The sequence below is a fragment of the Diceros bicornis genome, chromosome 29 (assembly GCF_020826845.1).
Source record: "Diceros bicornis minor isolate mBicDic1 chromosome 29, mDicBic1.mat.cur, whole genome shotgun sequence".
Lineage (NCBI taxonomy): Eukaryota > Metazoa > Chordata > Mammalia > Perissodactyla > Rhinocerotidae > Diceros > Diceros bicornis.
In genome coordinates this window covers 15,345,379-15,353,929 of record NC_080768.1, presented here as the reverse complement: position 1 = coordinate 15,353,929, position 8,551 = coordinate 15,345,379, and positions in this window count along the sequence as shown.

The following is an 8,551-nucleotide window of genomic DNA, read 5'->3' as shown; positions in this document are numbered from 1 at the left end:
TCACACGCTCTACTTCAAGGCCTCGGGGTTCGTGGGTTTGGATCCCAGGTGCAGACCTACACACTACTTATCAATCCACGCTGTGGCAGGCATCCCACATATAAAGTAGAGGAAGATGGGCACAGATGTTAGCCCGGGGCCAATCTTCCTCAGCAAAAAGAGGAGGATTGGCAGCAGATGTTAGCTCAGGGCTAATCTTCCTCACCAAAAAAAGAAGAATTCAGAGCCATATCTATCAAAGAGTGCTCTTTGGGTTTGGATCTAAGCTGTTGGGTTCCAACTTTTCCTCGCAAAAAAAAAACAGCAATGGAAAGTGGGGGAGAAATCCCCAAAAGGAGAGAGCCACAGAGAGGGAGCCTTAAAGTCTGTGTAGAAACTGCCCAAATCTCTAGCTAAGCCCTAAACTACACATGTGGGGTGGACTCCAAGCCCAGATAAGGCTAAAGGAACTGCACTGAGTTAGAGTTGGAGTTCAGCCAAGTTAACTGCCTGCTGAAACAAAAAAATTGCTGCTCTTTAGAGAAACATATCAGAACTGAACATCTCTTAAAGTACATCATTCATTATGTCCAGGATAGTGTCTAAAATTACTAGACATATGGAGAAATAGGAAAATGTGACCCAAAAGTCAATCAATGGAGACTGGCCCCAAGATGAACCAGATATTGGAATTAGAGACAAGAATTTTAAAGTAGTTGTCATAAATATGCTCAAGAACTCAAAAGAAGATTTACTCATAATGAATGAAAATATAGGAAATCTCAGAAGAGAAAAGAAATTTGAAAAGAACGAAAAGGTAATTCAAGAACTGAAAAATATAATAATCTGGAATAAAATTTTCACTGGATAGCCTTAAGATCAGAGTGGAAATAATAGAAAAAAGTGTCTGTGAATTTGAAGGTAGATCAATAAAAAGCATTCAATCTGAAGATGAAAGAGGAAAAATACTGTGAAGTAAAACCATGAACAGTACCTCAGGGACCTATAAGATAATACCAAAAGATCTAACATAGGGTTCCAGAAGAAAAAGAGAGAATGGGGCATAAAAAATTTTTGAAGAAATATGGCTGATATTTCCCCAAATTTGGTGAAAAACAAATTACTAGATTCAAGAAGCTCATTGAAGCCCAAGCAGGCTATAATGAAAATCACATCGAGGTACAGCAGAGTCAAACTGCTGAAAAGCAAAAGCAAAAAGAAAATTTTGAAAGTAGCCAGAGAAAATGTTATTGTATGAGGGGAACAAAGATTTGAAATACTACTGACTTATAAGAATCAAGTGAAATGACATCTTTAAAGTGCTAAAAGAAAAAGTCAACCCAGAATTCTCTATCTGGAAATATCCTGCAAGATAAAATGAAATGAAAATACCCTTCAAGAGTGAAGGCAAATTAAAGATGTTTTCATTTAAAAGAAAACTAAGAGAATTTGTCACCAGCAGACCTGTACTACAAAAAATGTTAAATGAGTTTCCTTAGATAGAAGGGAAATAATACTAGATGGAAACCTGGATGTTCAAGAAGGAATTAAGAGCACCAGAAAAGTAATTATAAAAGGCGCTTTTCCAACCTCATAATTTCTTTAAAGTGTATGACTTTAAAGCAAAAATTATAACATTATATAATGGAGTTTATCATATATGTAGATGTGATACATATGACAACTATAGGTTAAAGGTATGGGTAGGGTGCAAGGTTTTTGTATTTTATGTGAAGTAATACAATATTAACTTTAAAAACACTGAAAAGTTAAGGATGTGTATTGTAATCCCTAGGGCAATCACTAAAAAAACCCTCAGAGGTTTTGCTAATATTAATCAATTAAAACAGAATTCTAAAAATTATTCAATTAATCCCAAAGAGATCAAGAAAGGAATAATAGGGGAGCAAAAAAACAGATGGGACAGACAAAACAAATAATAAAATCATAGACCTAAATCCATCCATATGAATAATTCATTAAATGTAAATAGACTAAACACTCCAATTAAAGGCAAGGAATGTCAGGATGCATTAAAAAGTAAGACTCAATTATATGCTGTCTACCAGTGATGCAATTTAAATATAAAAGCACAGAGAAGTTGAAATTAAATGAATAGAAAAAAATATATACCAAGTATAAGCATAAGAAGGCTGGAGTGGCTATATATCATATAAAGTAGATTTCCAGACAAAGAGAATTATCAGAGATATAGAGGGATATTTGATAATGCTAAAATGGTCAGTACATCAGAAAGATAATTATAAGGGTGTATGCACCCAATAACAGAGCTTCAAAATACATGAAGAAAAATGGACAGAATTAAGGGAAGAAATAGACAATTCCATAATCATAGTTGGTAATTTTAACACCACTCTCAGGAATTAATAGAACATATTAAAAAAGAAATCAGTATAGACATTAAGATCTGAACAGTACCACTGACCACCTAACACCTAACTGACCAACAACAACTACTGAAGAATGGAACTATAAAAATTTTTATAGTGAATTTGGAGACAGATGTCTTTCCTTTTGACCATTGAATCATATTTTTATTTACAAAGTTAAATTCCATTCCTCCCTTTGGCTGATTAAAATAACTTAAAGTACATTTAAAATTTTTCCAAATTCAAGCTACTTTGTACTGTGATAAATAACACTCATCCTGAAACTAGGAACATTTCCCTCCTGAGAGAAGTAGTGAGTTTATTCTAAAGGGTAAATAGGGTCTGCTCATAGCAAATTGTCATTCATATCTTTAAATTCCCCAGAAGCTTCTAATATTATATATTCTACCTCCTACCTTGTTTGAAAGTAATTGACCGAGAAATAGATTTTTCTATGCATAGCGTATTTTCCTTTTAGTTGTGTGTAAATTCAGTTTTTATTTATTTATTTATTTTATTTATTTATTTTACCCCCAAAGCCCCAGCAGATAGCTGCATGTCATAGCTACACATCCCTCCAGCGGCTGCACGTGGGACGCGGCCCCAGCATGGCCGGAGAAGTGGCGCGTCGGTGCGCGCCTGGGATCCGAACCTGGGCCGCCAGCAGTGGAGCGCGCGCACTTAACCACCAAGCCACGGGGCCCGCCCGTAAATTCAGTTTTTATAAATCCATTTTTAAAAAACTACTAGGAGAGCTGCTGTTTCACATCAAAAGAATAGTTTTAATAAGTCTAGATTTTTGTTTGTATTTTATATTTCACAAGATATTTTCACGCTTATTCTTCACTGAAGTAGACAGCATTTCACAGATGAAGGAATAGAGTTAAAGAGATTAAGTATCTAGGCTAGATTCTAGCCTGAGGTCAAATAGCTGCTGAATAGTAGAGCCAGGTATTTTGGCTTCTAATAAAAGTCTTTCCATTATCCTGATATAAACTAAAAGAATATTTTAGTAATACAAATACTCATTTTACTTTGTTGTATACATTTAGACTTTTATATAAGTATCATTTTCTTAAAGTGACACCTATTTGCTTTTTTGTAACTACTTAACTATTGCAATATATTTAGCATTTTTGTAATTGATAAGAAGTGTTTAGTATTCCCCATTATTGGGTAGTAGCAATTGCTTCCAACTTTGCCACTACAAACAACACTCCAGTGAACACTTACATATCTGTCTCCTTATGAACCAGTGTAAGATTTTCTCTAGAGTGTATCTAGGAATGGAATTACTAGATAATAGCACGTGGACTTTATCACTTTCAATAAATACTGCCAAATTGATCTCCAAAATGGCCACACCAATTAACAACTCCCATGAGCTATGCATTTTGGTTCTTCCTTCCCTACATCCTCACCATCACTCGGTACTATCCAACTTTCTAATCTTGGCCAATTTACTGGATTAAAAAAAAAATTTCGTTGTTTCAATTTGGGTTTGATTGCTAGCGAGGTTGAGAATTTCTTTATGACAGTTCCTACTCATGGCCTTGGACCATTGTTTTTTTAAGATTTCCTGTTTTTTCTTACTGATTTGCATAAAGACTTTGTGGCTATTTATCCCTTTATTGGTTTTAAATACTGTAAGTATCTCTTCCTGGTCCATTACCTATGTGTTAACATTGCCATTGTGCCTTCTTTGAACAAAACTACTTAATTTTGGTGTACTCATTTCCATTTGTGAATTGAAGTTCTTGTTTAAGAAATCTTTCCATCCTAAAATTTTAAAGGTATTTTCCTCTTTTTCATAGGTTTTTTTAATCCTTCACACTTTTAATCCAACTGGGATTAATAATTTTATTTTTTCTTCTACAAAGCAAACCATTTTTCCATTATCCATTAAATAATCCTTCATTTCCCCAGTGGTTTGTTATACCATCTCTGTGTGACTCAGCCTTCATGTACATGCCATCATGCACCCTTCCTGGCTCTGATTCTTCTGTTCCTTTGGTCTTTTTGTCTGTCGCCTACCCAAAATACACTGCTTTAAAGTTTTGTTGCCTTGATACCATGTCTTAATATTTGACAGGTGAATCTCTTTTTTTCAAATTAGCTAGTTTATGGAGGTTTATTTATTTGTGTACATTTTAGGCATTCATTTATCAAATTCCTGTAAAAAATCTTGTTAGGGTTTTTATTGGAATTGCACTAAATTTATAGATTAATTTTGGGAGACTGAACAATTTTACAATGATAAGTTGTCTCAACTAAGAACATGATATTAATATCCCTTTATGCAGGATTTCTGATCTTCTCTTTACTTCTAAAGTTTTTTAACTTTAATTCATTTGAACATTTCAAAAAATACATTCACATAGTAAATCCAAATAGAAAAAAGGGATATATAGTGAAAGTATCATCACACCCCTGACCCCTGCCTCCCAGCTCCTCTTTCCAGAGAAAGCCAATTTCTTATCAGTCTTTCCAGAGATTTTCTATGATATACAGGCATATATGTAATAGAATGTTTAAATGGGACTCTTCCTGTCAACATTTCAGCAGAGGGAGGAAGTCTTTATATGTTTTATTCTAAACAGACCACCATGCAAAAATTTCAGCATAGATGCATGAGTCTTAAGCCTCTCCTCCACATTAATGATATAAAAAGGTTAAGAGAGATTTGTAAAGATTACTTGAGAGATGGCTGTGCTGTCATCCAGAGTCATCCAGAGAGAGAGGGTGGGGAATACTTAAGATCAAGGAGAGAGATTTCAGTGGGAACTCACAGAAAGTCTAATATGTTCGCCTGTAATTAAGGAGACACCATGCATTAACTGACTGTCACCTAGAAAATCTAAAAGCTGAGCCGGCTAGCTCCTGAAAAGGCAAGAGTGAAGGTGTGGTGTTGATAGTCTGGAATCAGTGTGCCATTCTTGAATTCATGTGGCCTAGAGTTGCTTGAATATTTCCTGCCCATCCGATGAGGGCCACAGAGTCTGGAGTTATGTAAAATCCTGACCAAGACGAGCAATGGGACTCCAAAAAGAAAAAGTCCCTGTGGAGTGAACCAGAAAATCCTATTAGCAGTGGAAATGTCAGCAGGAGGAAAATACATTGAGTCATGGGAAATACAGTCATATATTCCTAGTAGTGGTCTCTGAAGGACAAAAGCACCTACTTTTTTTTGTGGAAAGAAGCAGTTTTAAACTACTGCCAGGCCCAGGAAACGAGAAGTCATCTGATAGTTATCAGATTTAAATCTCTTATGGTCAAACATGGACATAGTCCTGTTCAAATCAAATGTTCTGTAATAGTCATATCGAGGTCTTTTTATGGTATAATGGAGTATTTGTAACTAAGCCCTCAAGATCTAAGCCAAGGGTCTCTCTTCCATGCTTTAAGACACAGACATCTGGGGCTTCACTTGACTTTTTTGGCTCGAGCAGATATAAATCTATTATTGAAGGGGTGTTGACTCTCTTGCAGGCCCTCTCCACGCGGAGTCAGGGAGACCTTTCCATACTGGAGGAAACGCATATCTCAGTCTCTTTAATTTACATACAGAAATTTCCATCTTGCCCCCTACAAATCTATCTGAAACCTCAAGTGATTGGCTCTCCTTTTAATCCGTAACTAAGAATGCCTGCACTACAGATAGTTTCCATGCATTTGGTTTTTGAATAATTTTTGTGGTAGTGGTGATGGTGGTGGTGAGGTTTTTTAAGGGAGCATTATAAAAATGACATTCATTAAAGGTAGAAATGTTCAAAATAGGCAGCACTAAAAAGAAGAAAATTAAAATTCCACATTCACAATCCACCACCCAAAGTTAAGTACTTTTAATACTGTTTTATATTTCCTTCCAGTCTTTTTGCATCTGTGTACTTTTTTTTACATAATTGAGCTGATAATGCATATACTCATTTGTATTGTTTATAATGGCTAAGTAATATTTCATCATATAAAAATACTGTAAGTTAATTTCTTTACAATTTTTGGTCATTCAAGTTGTTTTTAGTTTTTCCATTTTATAAATTTGAGATGACCATCTATGTGCTTAATTGTTTTTCTGTATTTCGGATTATTTCCTTAATAGAGGCCCCTTAAGGCAAAATGATTGAGTAAAATCTGTTGCTCCATATTGATAATCAGGCAGGTATCAATCCTTTCCTCTCTTGCTTCTTCCTTCTGAATCATTCAGAAATATCCACAATCATAATTGCCTCACTTCTGTGCTTTTATTTTATACTCTTTGGGATCTTGGATTTTTCTCAAATTCCTCTTTCACTTACAAAGTCCTTTGTACAAGACTGCCAGCTACCACAGTAGGACCCCTATGCGTTTCTATGGCAGCCTCATCTAGAGAAAGAGGGAAAAACTCAAGACTCACATTTTATCCATCCTTCTTCCTAAACTCTTATCTCTTTCCAGCAGTCTTTAACAACAGAGATACACATCAAAATTGAGGAACTAAATATTACCAAGGCTCTACTTTTGTGCTAAGTATTTTACATATTTCATCTTATTTAACCCTCATAACAATTACATTAAGTCGGTCTTATCACATTGGTTTTATAGATGCAGAAATTTTAGAGGGAGTTATTTCTACTATACCACTATTCCTTCCTACTTAAAAGAAAACTGTGTGAGCAAATGCCTAGTAGATTAAGTTTTCAAATAATTATGTAGGGAGGAAAAACTTTCCTCTACCCTCTTAGGTTCAGTGTATGAGGCCTGCGAATTACACTGACAAAAGACAGATTCACAGGAGAAAAGCCATACAAATTTTATTTGATGTTAATACACCACTGCCAGTTAATGTGATTAGATAAATAACTAAAATCCAGCTTTCCTTTATTCTTTGTTTTCCTTTGTTACATTTTCCTCATATTCAGTCCACTTACTCTTTTAGTTTTTTCTTTAGCCTTGGCTCCATCACTGTGGAATGGAAATTTTAATTAGGTAGCATGAAATGATTTTCTAAGAAGATTGCTGTTAATTAATAAAAAGCATTGCTGACTTCAGTGATGTTCTTAAATTAAGAAAATTGAGACAAATTGCATTTGTATTCTGCTATAACAACAAACATAGTCTGATACAAAAGAACTTATATTACCAAAACAGATAATATATTCATACCTTTTTTCTTATCCTCAGTAGTATTGAATGCACCTGTATTATAAATTGCTCAGGCCAATGTCATCCTGATTAACTGAGATTGTTGCTCTTGGAAACCAATAAAGTAATAAAAATTCCCTAAAACCATGAAAACCAATCATGCTCACAAGTGAGACAATAGAATATACGATCCTATAAACTTATGGGGAAAATGTGTATCATTCAAAGTAGAGAATTAGGGCCGGCCCCATGGCTTAGTGGTTAAGTGCGCGCGCTCTGCTACTGGCGGCCCGGGTTCGGATCCCGGGCGCGCACCGAGGCACCGCTTCTCCGGCCATGCTGAGGCCGCGTCCCACATACAGCAACTAGAAGGATGTGCAACTATGACATACAACTATCTACTGGGGCTTTGGGGAAAAAAAAAAGGAGGAGGATTGGCAATAGATGTTAGCTCAGAGCCGGTCTTAGCAAAAAGAGGAGGATTAGCATGGATGTTAGCTCAGGGCTGATCTTCCTCACACACAAAAAAAAAAAACAACAAAGTAGAGAATTAAAAGGAAGGCAGTGCTGGATTATGGTATATTTATTTGGTCAGGACATGAAAAATATCACTGAAGGGAATACTAAAAGGCACGAATGTTAAATGGAAAAGCCATGGAGCAAATGAATGCCAAAGTTAGAAATAAAGTTTCTAGCCAGAGTTTCCTATAATGAGGTCTCGGACCCCTGCCATCAGAATCACCCTCAGTACGTATTAGAAATGCATGATTCTGGGCCCCAGCTCAGACCTACTAAATCAGAAATCTACAGAAGTGGGGCCCTGGAATCTGCTTTTTAAACAAGCTCCTTGCAACTCTTTCACTCACTGAAGTGGAGGACCATGGACTTGGTCTCCCATTCCCTGTGCGGGTGCCAGTCCCTCAAAGAAATATAGTCACCTTGTAGCTCAACAATTTTTAGTTTTGTTTGTAGTTAAATGTTGGCAAATATTTTCCATCAGGGTTTACATTCTTGAAATCATCAGACCTTTATAATTCTTTTTATTTTTTAAGAATTTTTTT